The sequence below is a fragment of the Lissotriton helveticus genome, chromosome 2_1 (genome assembly GCF_964261635.1).
Source record: "Lissotriton helveticus chromosome 2_1, aLisHel1.1, whole genome shotgun sequence".
Classification (NCBI taxonomy): Eukaryota; Metazoa; Chordata; class Amphibia; order Caudata; family Salamandridae; genus Lissotriton; species Lissotriton helveticus.
In genome coordinates this window covers 892841287-892861622 of record NC_136059.1, presented here as the reverse complement: position 1 = coordinate 892861622, position 20336 = coordinate 892841287, and positions in this window count along the sequence as shown.

The following is a 20336-nucleotide window of genomic DNA, read 5'->3' as shown; positions in this document are numbered from 1 at the left end:
GATCACGTAAGAACACACAAATTAAACGGGGGGGGGGCGCAACAATAAAAGAGCAGAATCGCCACCCATTAGTGTTGGAAGCATTACCGAGACAATAGTTAACAATGCCACAGTTAAAATAGACACGGAGCAATTAGATCTCTTGATTGGCATTATAGATGCAAAAATTGCCAAGTTAGTTAAACCTCTAATGGCCAAACTTGACCTGATTTCTGCGGAAGTAGTGAGATTAGGAGGCCTCCTGGGACCCCGCACTGATATAACTGAAAGTGATAAAGCTACTGAAAAGGGTCCTGGGGTTAATAATGAGACCTCTAAGTTTCCCAATGGGGGATCTCATACAGTAGAACCAGCAGTACCTGCAGTCCCAGAAACGGTACGTAAAAACCCATTGCCCGCAACAGGTTCAGAGAGAAAGATAGGAAGAGCAGAAGTGAAGAATAGTTGCTTGGTTAACTCACAACCAGATTTACCACCGGAATGTGCATCGTTCGTGGCAGTCCTAACTAATGTTTCACCTGTAAGAGAGACTGGCCACTCTAATAAGCCAGAATTCCATGATTCCCTGAAGAATAAAACGGTGTCATGGCTTAACCGAGAGTGTGGGTTTCCAGTGGCTTTATCACATCAGATTTTAACTACTAGAAGAGCCACCTGGATAGGTAGATCTCATAAAAATATTAGTGGCGACTGTGTTATTATTAATTTTACAAATCCACATCTTGCCAACACTGTATTGTTAAGAGCACCTCTTTACCCCATAACGACCAGGGTATTACACTTCGACCACTGGGATACTTTTACAGGCATTTAACCCAGCAGCCCTTTAACGATTCTTTAAGGGGCAGAGGGACTGATGGGTCCATTGGCTGTGGGGTTGCCACATCCAACCGCTATCAACCCCTGAGTGGTTTAGACTCAAATGATTGACTCGAACCTGGCCGGGCCCATTCTCCATCTGCTGTAGAAGCCTGTTTACCGGTTGTGGGGGCGGAGGCCGGAGTAGCAAGAAACTCAGTGAGTGCATGTGGGGGTGGCAATTCTAACATTACAGACATTTTGGGGGTTGTACAAGGGGGCTGCAGTGATGGCATGGCGGTAGCTAAGGTCCCTCGTCTTGGAACCAGGTTCCTTGGAACATTGCGGGTTAAATAGTAAGGCAAATGACGCTAAGTGGAGGGGTTGTCTTACTGATTGTGACATCATCGGGCTACAGGAAACGTGGGACACAAAAAATACCTTTCTTTTGGATGGGTATGCGGCTTTTTGGTCGCCAGCAGTTGCTTCCCCTATGGGGAGGGCGAAGGGTGGACTCTTAACCCTTATTTCGCTAAAACTTGAGGGCACTTACACCAAAGTGGAGACAGGTTCACCATACTGCTTGGCTGTTGAAATTTTAACCAAAACCTTCGGTAACTGCCTCATTGTTAACTTTTATAACTCCTTTGATAAGGCCTTTTTTAATGAACATCTAGTCAGTCTATATGATTTCTAAGAATTGTATAATGTCAACAGCACAAATTGTTATTCGGTTATAGTGCTTGGAGATTTTAATGTTCACTGTTGCAATGGTAATTGTTATGTCTGGGATTGTTAAGGACCAGCTAATCAAGATAACATCCACTTTGAGCATTCCCCGCAGGGATCGTTTTTAGAAGAATTGGTGGCTGGAAACGATCTGATCTACCCTACCCAATTTAGAGGGGATGTTCCAACTTTTAAAGGCAAAGGTTCTGGGTCTATTATTGATTACATCTTTGTCAGCCTAAATGTGGCAAATAGGGTTTGTCAGTATAATGTTTCCTGGTCCTCATATGGCGATCATAACCCTGTAAGGCTGATCTTGATGGATGACAAAGAAAAAAAGATAAAACTAACTTGACAGCTGGAATGTTAGATTTAAGACCCACCGATCAAGCTCGACGTCTGAAGTGGTGACGGGTGGTGCCTAGGGATTTTGTGGACAATTTGCCGGCAAAGATTGGGCAAGATATGTCTACCTGCTTAACAGATGGTATAGTCGATGAAGAAGTCCTTATGGCCTACAAGAGAATTTGTACCCAGATCGATAATGATCTCAAAAAAGTAGTTAAGGGGCCATCCTCGAATGGGAAGAAATGGTTTGATAACAATTGTTCAATAGCCCATCGTAATTTGATGGTAGCGTTGAAATCCAACCCCCCTGATAAAGCGGAAGTAGCTGTCCTTAGGAACTCATACAAATTGGCACAAAAATGAGGAAAAATTAAATTAGGGAGGAGGCCTGGAATGAGCTTTTATCCATTGACGTAATTAAAAATAGCGCTGAATTTTGGTCTGTGGTAAATAAGCCTTTTTCCCAGGACAATAGCAACAGTGAGCTTGACTGTGGCATTCAGGAACAAGAATGGTTCAGTCATTTTAAACATGTCTATGATGGGGAAGGGATGCCGGCAGGTCCAGTCCTAAATATTACAAATTATATACTGTCATTTACAGAGCTAGAGGTAGCGCAACTATAATGCAAATGACGAGTAATAAGGCTCCGGGACAAGATGGAGTCCCGGCAGACCTTTTTAAAGCAGATGTAAAGACCTGGGCAAAGATATTGTATAATGTCTTTGTCAACACTTGTCATTTGGGCCTGCCTCCTACATGGGCAAGATCTGTCATCATACCAATATATAAGAAAGGGAATAGAGGTGACCCGAGTTGCTATCGCCCGATATCCTTAATTGACTCCTCAGTAAAAGTACATGGCAGGATGGTTTTAAGCCAACTGACTAGTTGGCTTGAGGAAACGGGAACGCTTTCTGTAGCCCAGTACGTCTTCAGAAAAGGGATGGGCACAATAGATCAATGCCTAAACTTGCAACTATTGATAGGCAAATATACGGTGGCAAAGAAGGGAGCACTATTTTTGGCCTTCATGGACCTGTCCTCGGCCTTTGACCGAGTAAACAGGTCAAAGCTGTGGTCCAATCTTTTAACCCTAGGCGTAGACAAAAACATCGTCTATTTTTTAGCAGACCTGCATAGGGATTTATCTGCAACGGTGAGGTATGACCAGCGGGGTAATTGTACGGAAGGTATTCCCATTTCAAATGTAGTCAGGCAGGGGTGCATTTTGGCGCCCCTGCTCTTCACATTATATATCAACAACTTAGATACTACCCTAACTGCCTCCTGTAAAGATAACCCCTGTGCAGGGAAACGCTTGATTCCCACACATTTATATGTGGACGACGACGCCCTCTTAGCGAGAACGGCAGTGGGACTACAGTTATTGCTAGACTCTTTTTCGGCCTTTATGAAGTCACTAGACTTAAGTGTAAACTTCTCTAAATCACATATAATGGCCATTGGTCAGAAATCCCTAAAGGTCAAAACCCTTTATTGTGAGGGACATTTACTAACCAGGGTTTCGTCGTTTCCATATCTAGGAGTACTATTTGACGACCAAGGTTCCTGGGGAACCCAAATTACAGCGAAAAAACTGTTCTGATCAGAGCCACATCTGCTGTGTTGGGTTTCGCCAGAAAGTTAGGAGCCAGGCCAATGAGGGCCCTAATTCAAATATACAGAGCAAAGTGTATATCACTGGCTATATATGGGGCCGATCTGTGGGGCATTAAAACACGAAGACTATACAGATTGTCAAAGACAGGTTTTTAAAGAACCTTCTAACTGTCCCTAAAACAACAGCCAATTACATTGTCCATCAGGAATGTGGAATTGGCTTTGTTGAAGACGCAATTGCCGTGGCACCCCTACAGAAATGGATAGCTACTTGGCTAAACCCTGATTTAGTGTAAAATCATGATATCTTGAGGGGGCGTGGCTTGCGCGCCGCTGGGACATGGCGGGTCGCGCTTGAGCTCTCAGGCGAGTGGGGGCCGTCGGAGATTATTTACCGCTTCCTGACTGCCCCTCTTCACGGAAAAGACATTTCCAGGTGCCGGAATGTGTCAGGAATCGTCTGACATCCTTTTGGGCGAATTCTGCTGACGGCTGCATCTTTTTCCCGGCCAGTGGCTGTGACGCTCGGTTTCTTCACAGGCGGCCGCCATCTTACCGCTTGTGACGGAGCCGGCGCTTTCTCCTCAGAAGTGCCGCTTTTGCTACATTATTGCCGGTGTGGGGATATCCTGGTCCTTTTTCCTCACGGCGCTGAAATGGTAACATCTTTTTTCTCCTTTTTTATGCTCATTGGGCTGCTTGGCTAGATACTATGTTGCATGCACTCTCTTTTCTTCAGTGCTGATCTCTGTGGATGGAACTGCTTTCTCCTCACGATGTTCTTGGTGTAACCTCTTGATTTATATGAGGCTCTACCATATATTCTGCTGCCTGCTCACCATATAAGTCCGCCACTGTCACTGATTTAGCGCTCCTCACGCTCGGTGTGCTGTATTTCTTTTTTTTTTTGGGGGCAACTGCGCAGTTTTTTTTTCTTTTTTTCTCTCAAGAGGCTGTGTATTTTTCTTGGGGTCTGTCTCTTCATGGCTGCAAGTATGGGCCGTTCCACCACTACTAAAGACCCAAAAGATGCTGGTGCTTCCCTTAAACGTCTTAAGTCATTGTCTCCTACACCTGAGACTGCTCCGTCGGACACCACCTCTACTCTTGACGCAATATTATCGCGCCTTAATGAGGTGCATGATATTGCACAATCTACAAAGACTAATACGGATTTACTACAAGTGGAGGTGTCCGCTATTCGGAATGACTTCAAAGCCCTGTCTCTTCGTGTATCGGCCACGGAGTCACGTATAAGTTCCTCAGAGGATAATATCCAGAAGCAATCCAGGTCTCTCAGCCACTTAGAGCGTTCAATGGCGGCTTTGCGCAAAGATCTCACTGAGCAGCAGGACCGTAATCGTAGATCTAACCTACGCATTTTTGGTCTGCCGGAAGATACAGAGAAATCATCTTCCTCTATGATTGATTTTTTGTATCATTGGATTCCTGATACTTTACAAATCTCTTTTCAAAGAGACTTTGAGATAGAAAGAGCACATCGTGTTCCAACTTTTCGTTCTAAGTCTGCCACCCAGCCAAGAGCAATAATTTTTAAGCCACTGCGTCACCAACATACTGAGCAAATTCTTTCGCACATGAGCAAGACTAAAAATGTCGTTTGGGAAGGACATCGCATTTCAATATCTCAAGACTTTGCCAGGGACACAGTCATAAGGAGGAAGGGCTTCCTTAATCTTCGGAAACGTCTTTCTGAGATGAACATTCCCTTTTCCTTTGCTGGTCCATCCAAATTCCGCATTTCCTACAAGGGTCGTTCCAGGATTTTTGATGAGCCGGCGGATTTAGCCACCTTCCTGGACAATCAGATGAGATTCAGATGGAGATTCAACAGGCGACGTCCCAGGATCCTGGTGCTTCGGGCACTTGAAATGTCTCCCTTGGTCTCCTTTATGGTGGCTTTCTGTATTCTTATGTTTCCTCTTCTTTTTCTGGCTGATGGCATCCTGCTGTGTTGACTTTTAACTTCGTATTTTTTTTCCTTTCTTCCTAGCCGTGTTGTATACTCCGTTATTTTTCTCTCACTTCTCTTCCTTGCATTCTTTGCTACTATGTATATATTGTTTGCTTCTCAGCTGATCACTATTTTTCCTCTCTTTCTCTCGTGCTGCCCTCTGGGGATATATATTTTACATTTACTTTCTTCTCAAGACAGTTTCTTTGGTTGAGGTTTTTTTTTTAATACAAGCTACCTCTCTCTATTGTGTATCACCTTTTCATTGTCTTTCTTTGCTTTTATTCTCCTACTCTCTTTTCTTTCTTCTCTTACATTTTTTCTAATGGTTATGATTTTTCAAATGTTCTCACGTTTCGTACGATTTATGGACTTAGGGTCTGTTTATTAAGTGACTGTTCTTTTAGATTACGCATAGCGATTTGCATGGTCTTTTGGTTTCCTTACTACTTTAACATATTGTATTTTCATTCTTGGATTCGTTTGTATTACTATTACTTTGTATATATTGTTTGCGTCTTAGTACATCACTCTTTATGTCTCATTATCTGGTGCTCAGCCTTTGGGGTGATATCTGTTATGTCACTATTTCACCCACGATAGTTTCTTTGCTTACTGTTTGTCTTTTAAGTCAGCTGCCTTTCTCTAATAGATATCACCTCCGCTCTTTCTTCTCCGTTTCCTAGTCTTTTATTCTTTTCCTTTCTTTTTCTATCTTACCCTTCTCCTGCGTTGCTCTTTTTTCTGTAGTCTCTCCTTCTTTCTGAGTCTTGTTGTTTACGTTTTTGGTCTATGTAATCTCTCCTTCTTGTTCTTTTTACTATTATGTTCTTATTGCTTGCTTCTAGTTGTTCATTATTTTAGTCTCAGTTTCTTCTCCTCAGTCCTCGTGGTTATATTTGATTGATTAATATTCATCTCCGGTCGATTTTTATTGTTTGATGCGTCTCTGTTATTAATTGTTCTATATCTCTGATATGTATCACCTCTTCTCTATCTTTTTTGATGTATATTCTTCTTTTCTTTTCCTTTCTTATAATTTATTCATATGCTCTTGTGTTTTTCGATTTTAAGTACATATCGTAAGTTTTTGTCAGTTACGGTTTGTTCAGTAAAGATTGTCTATTTTGAGGCTACACATAGTTATTTTCATGAATTGTGTATTTTGTTTTATTTTACCATATTGTGTGTTTCATTATCAATCTGACTAATATTATTACCCATGATAGGTATGACACTTGTTCTTAGTTTAGTAATTCGATGTGACTGTACTAAGTTGCTTGTTGTACTGTTCTTATTTATAGTATTATGCTGATAGGTGTTTCTATTTTGATGGTTGCCTTATCCCCCTTTATTGTCATTGATTAGGTCATTTATTGGGGCTATTGATATTACTTATTCTCCCTCCTTGTACGGGTCCCTTGCTCGCCTTTCCACGTTCTCCTTAGTATGAATTTGGCCTTTTTCAGGCCTCCTCTGTTCTCTCTTCTCTCCCTTCTCTTTTCTTCTTCTCTAACGTCTTTCTTTCTATTTTCGGATTTCCCGCATGGATTATCCCTTTGTGCGCTTTATGTTTGCTATTTGGTTCCTTGTATCTGTGTAGTGGGTTATTTTTCTGTCATTGTTGGTATCTTTTTTCTGTTTTTGTATATGCTTACATGCCTGGTTTGAATGTATTATCCCTTAATGTTAAGGGTTTAAATCATCCGGTTAAGAGGTCAAAAGTCTTAGATTATTGTAAAGCTCTTTCTTCGGACCGGATTCTTTTTCAAGAAACCAAGGTCTCTACCAGGGAGGCGGTATTTTTGAAAAAAGGATGGGTTGTGGATGTTTGCTGTTCTGATGCCTCGGGCAAACGAAATGGGGTCATTACATTGATTTCCAAGTCTTCAGGTTTATCTATCATTTCTTCTGAGCACGATTCTGTTGGACGTTGGTTGTTAACCAAATTGTCTGATGGACATAATGTTCTTTATGTGATGAATATATATGGCCCTAACATTGATGACCCGTCCTTTTGGAAGGCGATTACCAAAAAATTACATGATACTCCACATGCTGGGAATCTTATTGTTGGTGGTGATTTTAATTTACCGATGGATCCCATTTTGGATAGGAATTCAGCTTTTCAGTTTCGTCCTCCAAAATCCCATAAACAAATGCTTAACATGTGTTCCCTCACTCAGCTTCAAGATATATGGAGGCTTCACAATCCCACTGGTAGCGACTTTTCGTTCTTCTCTTCACCTCACTCTTCCTTTTCTCGGATTGATTATCTACTGGTTCACTCCTCTCTTGTTTCGTCCTCCTCTTCTCCGATTATTCATCCTATTTTGATTTCTGATCATGCGGCGGTTACTTTTTCTTTGTCGTCTTTTGCTCCTAAATCTTGTGCTCGCTCATGGAGATTAAATACGGAAGTTTTACATGACTCTGCTCAGGTTACTGAATTGTCTAATGCAATAGAAACTTTTTTCCATGAAAATGAAGGTTCAGTTTCTTCCCCAGTTGTTCTGTGGGATTCGTTTAAATGCACTTTCCGTGGGCAGGTTATTAAATGTATGGCCAAACCTAATTCTGATATTAAGAAAGAGCTTACTGATTTATCAACCCAAATAAAATCTTTGGAATCTGCCTTTAGACAATCTAGAAATGCATCCTGCCTTCAATCAATAAAACAATTAAAATACAAATGTAATACTATAGTTACCAAAAGAGCCCATATTGGAGTACAAGCGCAGAAGTCCAAAAGATTACTGTTGAAGAATCGGGCTGGGAAGATTCTTGCAGCTACATTAAAATTTCAAGATTCCTCATTTAAATCCTCTCAGATTTCTTCTATTACGGACCACTTGGGTTCTAAAAAATTTCAGACGGGAGAAATTCTTGGTGTTTTTCGTGATTTTTATAATAATCTATACACTCCTTCTAACCAAACATCTTTTGAGCACTGTCAAGATTTTTTAAAATCTATTCCGGTTCAGATGGTTTCAGAGGAAGCTCGCACTTTTTTAAATGCCCCGATTTCCCCTGAGGAAATTATTTCCGCAATTAAGGCTACTCGTTCTGGCAAAGCCCCGGGCCCTGATGGCTATCCTATTTTGTTTTATAAAACTTTCCTCCCCGCGCTTCTTCCCAAATTGCAATCGGTCTTTGATTCTTTTGTTAAAGATGGGTCTGTCTCTGGTACTGCAGCTGAAGCCCCTATCGTAGTGCTTCCAAAAGAGGGAAAAGATCATTCAGATCCCAAAAATGTTCGACCTATTTCTCTTCTCAACATGGAAGCTAAGATATTTGCCAAAATCCTAGCCAAACGTTTGGAATCCTATGTTCCCCATCTTGTTCATCCCTCTCAAACCGGGTTTGTAAAGGGTCGTCTTGCGCGAGATAATATACGCACTTTTTGTCATATTCTTGGTGCAGCTAAACGATCTCATCTCCCTGCCGCGGCCTTGGCCCTTGACGCTGAAAAGGCCTTTGATAAGGTTTCTTGGCCGTTCCTTCGTGCTGTCTTGTGTGCTCATAATCTTGGTGAATCCTTTATTAATATGGTAATGTCCTTATATTCTCAACCTAGAGCTAACATCAGAGTTAATGGTGCTACGTCGTCCTTTTTTAATCTTCGTCAGGGCACGAGACAAGGTTGTCCTTTATCTCTGCTTTTGTTTTTACTATCTATTGATCCTCTTCTCAGACTGTTTGAGTTACATCCAGATATTAAAGGTTTTTCTTTTGGATCTCACTGTATAAAAACAGCTGCCTATGCGGATGATGTTCTTATTTTCTCAGACGATATTGCCGTGGCAATTCCTGCTATTTCCGATACCATCTCCCTTTTCTCCACGGTTTCAGGGTATACCTTAAACAAAGATAAGACGGAAATGTTCCCTTTGAATGCCTATTGTTTCCCGTCACATATGGGTTCTGCGGGGTTTAAATGGCAGCCTACACACTTAAAATACTTAGGTATTTACTTTTGTTCTTCTTTACACGCTACTTCTGCATATAATGAATCTCAGACTCTTCTTAAAGTGCGTCGTCTTTTAGATGCATGGTCTCCGAAACACATTTCTTGGTGGGGTCGCACCCAGACTCTTAAAATGATGATCACACCCATTGTTAATTTCGTATCCTCCATGCTTCCGGTTAGGTTATCAGATTCCTTTTTTCGTGAACTGGATGTTTTGACCTCCAAATTTTTGTGGAATGACAAACGTGCTAGAATTGCTTACAAATTCTTGAGACGTCCTTGTGATATGGGAGGTTGCAATTTTCCTGATTGGGGAAAGTACCAGACTGTGAAAAACAGAACAGGTGTGTGGAGGGTCAAGGGGAATCTTTAACGACCTGTCTGCTCATACCCCTTATGACAATATACTTTACACAAAAGAACAGACCAGGTCTAGGAACAAAGTGTGGCTCTACCCGTCACCGTAGTCACACGCAGTGCGTATGCAAGTGGAGGTTGCTGTCTGCATGAATTAATTGAGAACACATTTTAACAAAAATTGTTAAACAAAGAGCTAAAGCAATTCCCATCAGACCACCCTTTTTGGTGGATTTCACGTCATGTGGGGATCGCTGAACATTCCATCCGACCTTAAAGTGCCGGTGTGGGAATGAATAACAGTAATGTAGTCATAATAAACATCTCAGTATGATGTTGGCGAAAGAGTGCAGTGCTAAAGTGATGGTGATAGATAAAAATGGCTACACAGACTCAGAAAAGGGTTTAACAAAAGTCTATGTGCCATATGTTAAAAAAGCGCCAAGTAGTGAAGCTACCTACTGGCGCGATGCAGAGCGGTCGACATGTTTCAGCCATAGGGGCCATTACCCCGGCTTTCTTCAGGACCATAGAACATAGATTGGCTACTGCACCTTCATATGAGTGAGAGATATGAAAAAATGAAAAAATGTACTACATAAACAATAAATAAATTATTATCTACCAGGAACTTCAATACTTAAGTGTCCACTGGAAGGGGATCAATGTGTTTTCTTCCTATCAAAAAACATGAAAACATTTCGTCAGACAACACTAAACTATACATAAACAACCACATGTGTACACAGAGACCGATTGGCCACAACTGCAAGAATAATTTACATTCTGCATTCTTAAACATTTCTAAACAAGCATACTAGCTTCATCACCCTGAGGCATTTCCTCACGATGATACTCACCCAGCTTTGTGTGGGTGAAGACCTCACCTCACCCGGCGACCGCTCGGGAGTATGAGGCCCCGCTCTGTAGTGTAGAAAAAGGGGTACAGTGAGCACACATCTTCACAATACCCAGTCCAATAACTCTACACATATATCCCAACAAACGTGTGAAAACAATCAGTCTGCCCAACAAGAAAACTGCCACCTACGGGGTCCCATAAAACGTATGGAGACCACGCATCTTGTAATGTTTATCATTACACAGGGTATAGTATAGGCACTTGTGTGCATATCTAGAAAGCTTGACCTTCATTGACACTAAAGGTCCGTACACTAACCTGGGACCACTGTGCATTGACACAAGTGGGGGGTGTTATAAGGCAACAATAAGTCGCCAAATAATGACATCCATGGTCACATCGTTCCTTAATTTACTAAGGAGCACAAACGACAGAAACATATGACTAGAGACAGAAGTAGGAGTTCCAGGGCATACTAGCTGTTGCACTTCCCATTGCCTTACAGTAAATGTGCTGACCATGTCTCTGCTACACGTCCTATTCTCTTAAAGTGAATTTATTGGCCCTAACTGCTTCGTAGGAACCAACATATATAGACCGGTAAAAAAAAGTTAGTTAACAAACGGGACAGCGGGCGGCTCACCTCTCCGTCGGTACCTCCCGTCTTTGTAGCGAGCGGAAGTGGAGGTATGGGTGATGCCGCCCTGTCCCCTTAAGTAGCAATCGGTAATTAGATGCAAGTCGTAGTAAGGAAATTCGCCGGAAGCGAGTGCGAGGAAGAGCACTGTCTATTCGCGCATGCGCGATGGCCAAAAACCGCTGTTTCATCGCACATGCGCAGAAAACTATGGACGCCCAACCGTAGCGTCAATGTATAACGCTTTAATGATTAAAGGAAAATACGCTTAGAAAGTTGACATACGGAATTTTTTCAAACCAGGGTGAAATGACCTGGCTAAAAAAGGGGGGGCCAGCTTTTATGATCATTGTATTTTATATTTCACTCGGTCAAAAGACATGTGTCAAGACAGCACATCTACTGAATAAGCAATGGATCTTCAATAGTCTCTTAGATGTATGATGTACCATTGTAAAGTCTGTCAGAGGTGACTCTTCACCCTTGAGTAAAGTCAGAGAGTGCTGAATAAAGCCCCTTCATTGATTGTTTCTGTTACACACAGTGAGTGTTGTTATACCCGAGTGTCAGGAGATGTAGACAGAAGGGCAGTTTACAAAATAGAGTAGGGAGAGCTATGGGTGCGAACAAAACTACGTTCGCATCTATATCTAATTGACCCGCAACTAATCAGTTGCTCTAAACAATGAAAAACAGAACAGGTGTGTGGAGGGTCAAGGGGAATCTTTAACGACCTGTCTGCTCATACCCCTTATGACAATATACTTTACACAAAAGAACAGACCAGGTCTAGGAACAAAGTGTGGCTCTACCCCTCACCGTAGTCACACGCAGTGCGTATGCAAGTGGAGGTTGCTGTGTGCATGAATTCATTGAGAACACATTTTAACAAAAATTGTTAAACAAAGAGCTAAAGCAATTCCCATCAGACCACCCTTTTTGGTGGATTTCACGTCATGTGGGGATCGCTGAACATTCCATCCGACCTTAAAGTGCCGGTGTGGGAATGAATAACAGTAATGTAGTCATAATAAACATCTCAGTATGATGTTGGCGAAAGAGTGCAGTGCTAAAGTGATGGTGATAGATAAAAATGGCTACACAGACTCAGAAAAGGGTTTAACAAAAGTCTATGTGCCATATGTTAAAAAAGCGCCAAGTAGTGAAGCTACCTACTGGTGCGATGCAGAGCGGTCGACATGTTTCAGCCATAGGGGCCATTACCCCGGCTTTCTTCAGTACCATAGAACATAGATTGGCTACTGCACCTTCATATGAGTGAGAGATATGAAAAAATGTACTACATAAACAATATAGAAATTATTGTCTACCAGGAACTTCAATACTTAAGTGTCCACTGGAAGGGGATCAATGTGTTTTCTTCCTATCAAAAAACATGAAAACATTTCGTCAGACAACACTAAACTATACATAAACAACCATATGTGTACACAGAGACCGATTGGCCACAACTGCAAGAATAATTTACATTCTGCATTCTTAAACATTTCTAAACAAGCATACTAGCTTCATCACCCTGAGGCATTTCCTCACGATGATACTCACCCAGCTTTGTGTGGGTGAAGACCTCACCTTACCCGGCGACCGCTCGGGAGTATGAGGCCCCGCTCTGTAGTGTAGAAAAAGGGGTACAGTGAGCACACATCTTCACAATACCCAGTCCAATAACTCTACACTTATATCCCAACAAACGTGTGAAAACAATCCGTCTCCCCAACAAGAAAACTGCCACCTACGGGGTCCCATAAAACGTATGGAGACCACGCATCTTGTAATGTTTATCATTACACAGGGTATAGTATAGGCACTTGTGTGCATATCTAGAAAGCTTGACCTTCATTGACACTAAAGGTCCGTACACTAACCTGGGACCACTGTGCATTGACACAAGTGGGGGGTGTTATAAGGCAACAATAAGTCGCCAAATAATGACATCCATGGTCACATCGTTCCTTAATTTACTAAGGAGCACAAACGACAGAAACATATGACTAGAGACAGAAGTAGGAGTTCCAGGGCATACTAGCTGTTGCACTTCCCATTGCCTTACAGTAAATGTGCTGACCCTGTCTCTGCTACACGTCCTATTCTCTTAAAGTGAATTTATTGGCCCTAACTGCTTCGTAGGAACCAACATTTAAGAATGCAGAATGTAAATTATTCTTGCAGTTGTGGCCAATCGGTCTCTGTGTACACATGTGGTTGTTTATGTATAGTTTAGTGTTGTCTGACGAAATGTTTTCATGTTTTTTGATAGGAAGAAAACACATTGATCCCCTTCCAGTGGACACTTAAGTATTGAAGTTCCTGGTAGACAATAATTTATATATTGTTTATGTAGTACATTTTTTCATATCTCTCACTCATATGAAGGTGCAGTAGCCAATCTATGTTCTATGGTCCTGAAGAAAGCCGGGGTAATGGCCCCTATGGCTGAAACATGTCGACCGCTCTGCATCGCGCCAGTAGGTAGCTTCACTACTTGGCGCTTTTTTAACATATGGCACATTGACTTTTGTTAAACCCTTTTCTGAGTCTGTGTAGCCATTTTTATCTATCACCATCACTTTAGCACTGCACTCTTTCGCCAACATCATACTGAGATGTTTATTATGACTACATTACTGTTATTCATTCCCACACCGGCACTTTAAGGTCAGATGGAATGTTCAGCGATCCCCACATGACGTGAAATCCACCAAAAAGGGTGGTCTGATGGGAATTGCTTTAGCTCTTTGTTTAACAATTTTTGTCAAAATGTGTTCTCAATGAATTCATGCAGACAGCAACCTCCACTTGCATACGCACTGCGTGTGACTACGGTGACGGGTAGAGCCACACTTTGTTCCTAGACCTGGTCTGTTCTTTTGTGTAAAGTATATTGTCATAAGGGGTATGAGCAGACAGGTCGTTAAAGATTCCCCTTGACCCTCCACACACCTGTTCTGTTTTTCATTGTTTAGAGCAACTGATTAGTTGCGGGTCAATTAGATATAGATGCGAACGTAGTTTTGTTCGCACCCATAGCTCTCCCAACTCTATTGTGTAAACTGCCCTTCTGTCTACATCTCCTGACACTCGGGTATAACAACACTCACTGTGTGTAACAGAAACAATCAATGAAGGGGCTTTATTCAGCACTCTCTGACTTTACTCAAGGGTGAAGAGTCACCTCTGACAGACTTTACAATGGTACATCATACATCTAAGAGACTATTGAAGATCCATTGCTTATTCAGTAGATGTGCTGTCTTGACACATGTCTTTTGACCGAGTGAAATATAAAATACAATGATCATAAAAGCTGGCCCCCCCCTTTTTTAGCCAGGTCATTTCACCCTGGTTTGAAAAAATTCGGTATGTCAACTTTCTAAGCGTATTTTCCTTTAATCATTAAAGCGTTATACATTGACGCAACGGTTGGGCGTCCATAGTGTTCTGCGCATGTGCGATGAAACAGCGTTTTTTGGCCATCGCGCATGCGCGAATAGACAGTGCTCTTCCTCGCACTCGCTTCCGGCGAATTTCCTTACTACGACTTGCATCTAATTACCGATTGCTACTTAAGGGGACAGGGCGGCATCACCCATACCTCCACTTCCGCTCGCTACAAAGACGGGAGGTACCGACGGAGAGGTGAGCCGCCCGCTGTCCCGTTTGTTAACTAACTTTTTTTTACCGGTCTATATATGTTGGTTCCTACGAAGCAGTTAGGGCCAATAAATTCACTTTAAGAGAATAGGACGTGTAGCAGAGACAGGGTCAGCACATTTACTGTAAGGCAATGGGAAGTGCAACAGCTAGTATGCCCTGGAACTCCTACTTCTGTCTCTAGTCATATGTTTCTGTCGTTTGTGCTCCTTAGTAAATTAAGGAACGATGTGACCATGGATGTCATTATTTGGCGACTTGTTGCTGCCTTATAACACCCCCCACTTGTGTCAATGCACAGTGGTCCCAGGTTAGTGTACGGACCTTTAGTGTCAATGAAGGTCAAGCTTTCTAGATATGCACACAAGTGCCTATACTATACCCTGTGTAATGATAAACATTACAAGATGCGTGGTCTCCATACGTTTTATGGGACCCCGTAGGTGGCAGTTTTCTTGTTGGGCAGACGGATTGTTTTCACACGTTTGTTGGGATATAAGTGTAGAGTTATTGGACTGGGTATTGTGAAGATGTGTGCTCACTGTACCCCTTTTTCTACACTACAGAGCGGGGCCTCATACTCCCGAGCGGTCGCCGGGTGAGGTGAGGTCTTCACCCACACAAAGCTGGGTGAGTATCATCGTGAGGAAATGCCTCAGGGTGATGAAGCTAGTATGCTTGTTTAGAAATGTTTAAGAATGCAGAATGTAAATTATTCTTGCAGTTGTGGCCAATCGGTCTCTGTGTACACATGTGGTTGTTTATGTATAGTTTAGTGTTGTCTGACGAAATGTTTTCATGTTTTTTGATAGGAAGAAAACACATTGATCCCCTTCCAGTGGACACTTAAGTATTGAAGTTCCTGGTAGACAATAATTTATATATTGTTTATGTAGTACATTTTTTCATTTTTTCATATCTCTCACTCATATGAAGGTGCAGTAGCCAATCTATGTTCTATGGTCCTGAAGAAAGCCGGGGTAATGGCCCCTATGGCTGAAACATGTCGACCGCTCTGCATCGCGCCAGTAGGTAGCTTCACTACTTGGCGCTTTTTTAACATATGGCACATAGACTTTTGTTAAACCCTTTTCTGAGTCTGTGTAGCCATTTTTATCTATCACCATCACTTTAGCACTGCACTCTTTCGCCAACATCATACTGAGATGTTTATTATGACTACATTACTGTTATTCATTCCCACACCGGCACTTTAAGGTCGGATGGAATGTTCAGCGATCCCCACATGATGTGAAATCCACCAAAAAGGGTGGTCTGATGGGAATTGCTTTAGCTCTTTGTTTAACAATTTTTGTTAAAATGTGTTCTCAATGAATTCATGCAGACAGCAACCTCCACTTGCATACACACTGCGTGTGACTACGGTGACGGGTAGAGCCACACTTTGTTCCTAGACCTGGTCTGTTCTTTTGTGTAAAGTAGAAAGTACCAGACTGCCTTTTTGGCTTCTCAAGGTGCTCTTTGGTTTTCTCCTCCTCCTCTTCCTGTCCCCTCTTGGCTTTTAATCGAACAAGAATTAGCTTCTCCGTTGCCGACTGCCTCTTTTTGCTCCACTTCTACGTTACATATCCGGTTTTCTCGTTCTATCATTCTTGATACAATTGCTGCGGTTCGGAGTGTGGACAAGAAAGTGGCAATCCCCTTACATAAAACTAGGTGGTCATCTATTTGGCGGAATTCTAAAATTAAACTTAACATTGATCCCACTCTTATGGACTATTGGGCGGCTAAAGGGATTTCTCTTGTTTACCATCTTTATGGTGCTAACAATGAGCCATTACCCTTTTCCACCCTGGCTCAAAAATATTCTTTGACTAACTTAGATTTTTATACTTTTCTTAAAATAAAAGTCGCACTCGGTAAGGTTCATCTGCATCATTCCTCTTCTACCATTTCTCTTTTTCATATTTGGTCTAAATCTGGTCATGTAGTCTCCAAAATGTATAATTTTTTATCATCTGTTAGTCTGCCCACACACACGGTGACTCAACAAAAATGGTTACATCATTTTGATCATGGAGTCACGGATCATATTTCTTCAGACACCTGGCAATTGATTGGTAAATTTCCCTTCGAAATAAAATTGCCCCATCATTAATACAATCTAAATTTTTCTCTATCAACCTCCTTCATTGGACGCCGGTTCGCCTACACTCGCTCAATCTCAAGGATGACAATTTATGCTGGAGCTGTGGATTGCTGAAGGGCGATTTTCAGCATATGTTTTTTGAATGTTCTCTTCTTCAGCCTTTTTGGACCCTCATTCATAAACATCTATCTCTCATCTTTGGTATTGAGTTCCAACTTTCATTTCCATTAATCTTACTGGGTCCACTGGCTGCCCCTGTTCCTCTCCCCTTGGCTCCTTTGGATTTACAGTTGATGGATCTCCTTTTGACTGTTGCGGTGAAAGTTATACTTATGGAATGGAAATCCTTTTCCTCTGTTTCCTATCATACTTGGTGGGCTTGGGTCTTCTTTTTGCGTAGTGCTCACACATCGGTTGAGCAAGCTCACTGTTCCCCTTCTATCTCCAGTAGGGTCTGGGAAGCTTTGGATGTATATATGGATTTGTCATCAAAGGGGCTGATTGCTCAGTTTCCTTTTGATGTACCTGTTTGAGTGGCGTCTTGTGTTATGCATGTTTGGTTAGTCCGTTGGGAATCTTTCTTTCTTTCTCTTTTTCTTCTCCCTTTTTCTCTTTTCTGTCCTCTCCCCCTTTCAGTTTTCTCTTGTTCTCTCTTTCTTTCTTCGTTCTTTACCCTGATACCCCTCCTTGCCCCCTATTCTAATAATTGATAGTGATACAATTGTTTCTTGATCGAAGATTGGCTTTTACCTAATTAGTTCATATACCAGGTTACTGTTATCTTCGAATGCATTCTCTTAACTTACGCTTTTAACTTAGCCTCTGATTGTTTTGTTCTTCTTAGATAAATTGTATCACTTTTATTATACTATGTACTACCTTTACTTTATCACTTCTTTATAAAATAAAATGCTTTGAAATAAAAAAAAAAAATCATGATATCTTGAAAGATTGCATGTTACTCGATCGTGGGTTGTCTATACCTTGGCTCAATTATGTCCAGAAGCTATCAGTTAAGCTAGGTAGACCAGAATTATATAACTCCCCAGAAACTTTAGAGAAGGGAGATATAAAATGGTCCAAGGAAACATACCTACGTTTAGCTACCACGGACAGGGAAGAGAGAGAGCTGGTAAAGGTGATAGTAAGGGCCCACCAGCTATGCAAAAACCAGGGCGCAAGTCCTAAAAAAAGAAGTGGGGGGACGCTGACTTCACAACCGGAAGTGACGTCACAAAAGGTGGCTTGCACTCAGTTGCAGTTTATAGTTATTGAGCTCCCGGTAAAATAAGTGGGGGGACGCCGTCCACCCGTGAGGTACCCCGACTCGAGCCCTGGTTGCAATGCTTCATCAGGGGCGTGATATATATATATATATATATATATATATATATATATATATATATTCCAGGAATAATCCGAAACGGCGCAGAAATGTTTCTTGGCTGCAAGTACGGACACGAACCCAGTTTTGGTGCAAAGAATAATTTATTCGACCTCAGTGCTCCCAATCGTCATGACGCGTTTCGCGCTTCACAGAGCGCTTGATCACATATATAAATATATATATATATATATATATATATCCAAATGGAACAATAAAATACATCTTGCTCTCCATCTTGTAGTTATCAGATTATGTCGATACTTCAATTTACTCCTATTGTATTATTTCATGCAGTACGAAAATGCCAAGCTGAGAGGTTTCCTTCTTTGCGGATGTTCCTTTTCTCTCTATCCCAGCATTAAGCACCATGTACCCCAATCGTTCAAGGCACTCGTGCTTTGACTCTATTCAGCCCGCCAAGCACGTCCTGCAGGTTCTTGCCTTCCTTTATTTATTCATTTATTTAATGCGATTTTATATAGCGTGAACATTACCCGAAGGTGTCAGAGCGCTTTACATAAGAACCAGTTGCGATACATAAAGACTTAGGATTACATGCGTTACATAAAAGATCCAAACAGAAAAAAATTGCAAATGTACAAGTTATAAAGTCACACAAGGAAGAGATATTCAAGGAAGGGACACGAATGGATATACTCTAAGAGTCACATAGGAATGGTAGAGTAGAAAGGTCTACTGCATATACTAGTGATTAGAGTGGTCTCTATATACATATATATACAAATAGTAGATTTTCTCAGGTCAAGACCCAAAAAAACAGGAGGTTTCGAAATGCTTGCCTTACCCATCACCCGTGTCTCTGCGCTGCAACAGTCTTACTGTAGAAAAATAACACAAACTAAGTGGCAAAGAATCAGAGCTGGATAGGAATCAAGACCTTTTTAAGAAAAAATATTGTCGGGCCAGTACGGGAATTGAACCCGCAAGGGTGGCATTATTAGCACCACACTCTAACCAGCTGAGCTAACCAGCCACTGAATGTAAATGCACAAGAAACACACTGTGCCGGACATATTGTTATCCAATATTATGTCTGTTCTATAGGCTACTGTGGATAAGTGTAGTTATAAGTTCGCCTATAAAAAGAAGCTTAATTTCCTTGTCTAACAGTGAAATGTGTTGAATAGCTTGGAACTCTGCTGGGGTCAACACCAAACACTGATGCTAACAGCCCTTCCAAAACACACACGTAGTTACCAACATTGGTGTCTAGCTGTTAGGCTTCAGATAGCTCCCATCCAATGTTATCCTCAAACAAAAGAAGGGCTGGTATCCATTTCAAGAAGGCCTTTGTTTTGAGCCCATCTGTACGTTTTTATCAGAAAGTCCCCTTGCACGCGGCTGCTCTGAACGTTTTGAAACTTGTACAAAAAGGTGACCACTTCAACCCCGTAAGTCCACCCTTGCTCTTCTGTTATCAAGGAGCCGCAGAGGCTGTTTGTACATCTCTACATTAGTCAAGTAAAAGAACTCAGACTACGGTCATTTCTTTTAGCAACTTCACATCCTGTGCAGCTGTGTGGCACTTTAACGAAAATGAAGCCAACGTAAACCAAACATACTCACTACACGTGAAGAGCTTCAACGCCTCGTCAAAGCTATGCAAATGCAACTTCAAATTAATCGTGCTTGACAGTACACTCTCCTCTCTAAATCCCCCCCTGCATCTTGTCCCATTTCCTTAATCGTCTGCGTAATTTAGTAAGATCCTGATCTGCTTCACTTACTTTAAATAGGAGAGATCATCAGTTTCCGCCTGACTACCGTTGCTCGCATAAAAGGACAAGTATGGCGCGCTTTAACGGTGTAAATTACTCAGCTCAAACCCAGAGCTGTGTATGACCAAC